Source organism: Nerophis ophidion, linkage group LG01 (genome assembly GCF_033978795.1).
Source record: "Nerophis ophidion isolate RoL-2023_Sa linkage group LG01, RoL_Noph_v1.0, whole genome shotgun sequence".
Lineage (NCBI taxonomy): Eukaryota > Metazoa > Chordata > Actinopteri > Syngnathiformes > Syngnathidae > Nerophis > Nerophis ophidion.
The window spans coordinates 42,419,527-42,420,317 of record NC_084611.1 but is presented as its reverse complement, the minus strand read 5'-3'; the positions used below and the strand labels follow the sequence as shown (position 1 = coordinate 42,420,317).

Genomic DNA, 791 nt, shown 5'->3' with positions numbered 1-791 from the left:
CATGTGGTAGGGAACCATGTTCGCTTGACCGCTCTGTTCCATAGTAAAGCTTCACCTTCTGGAATGTAAACAAGGAAACACCGTCTGTGTTTGTGTTGCTAAAGGCAGCCCCAATACACTGCTTCCCACCTACATCTTTCTACTTTGACATCTCCATTATTAATTGAACACATTGCAAAAGATTCAGCAACACAGATGTCCAGAATACTGTGTAATTATGCGATTGAAGCAGACTACCTATAGCTGGGATCAGGTTGGAAAAAAATGTCCACTATAATCTGAGACGTCACGCGCACATGTCATCATACCACAATGTTTTCAACAGGACAGACACTTCGCGCGAAATTTAAAATTGCAATTTAGTAAACTAAACCGGCCGTATTGGGATGCATTGCAATGTTAAGATTTCATCTTTGATATATATACTATCAGACTGCATGGTCGGTAGTAGTGGGTTTCAGTAGGTCTTTAAGCTGTACATCAAGCAAGAATGGGAAATAATTCCAACCGAAAAGCTTAAAAAAATTTAATCGTTTACTGAGTGTTGTTAAAAGGAAAGGCCATGTAACAAAGTGGTAAAAATGCCCCTGTGCCAACTTTTTTGCACTGTGTTGCTGATCATTTGCAAAAAAAATAAAACATTTCTTAGCTTAAACATTAAATATCTTGTCTTTGCAGTCTATTCAATTGAACATAAGTTGAAAAGGATTTGCAAATCATTGTATTCTCTTTTTATTCATGATTTATTTAACGTGCCAAATTCACTGCTTTTGGGGTTTGTAAATATCATC

At 36.9% G+C, this 791-nt stretch overlaps 1 protein-coding gene across 1 annotated transcript in view; it reads right to left on the bottom strand.

The window, feature by feature from the left end:
- Positions 1 to 54, bottom strand: part of LOC133554725 (zinc finger protein OZF-like) — a 9,959-nt gene extending 9,905 nt beyond the window's left edge. Inside the window, exon 1 of the mRNA XM_061903810.1 lies at positions 1 to 54. This exon is cut by the window's left edge and continues 17 nt beyond it. The gene's annotated coding sequence lies outside the window, so the exon portion shown is untranslated.
- Between the last annotated feature and the right edge of the window lie 737 nt (positions 55 to 791).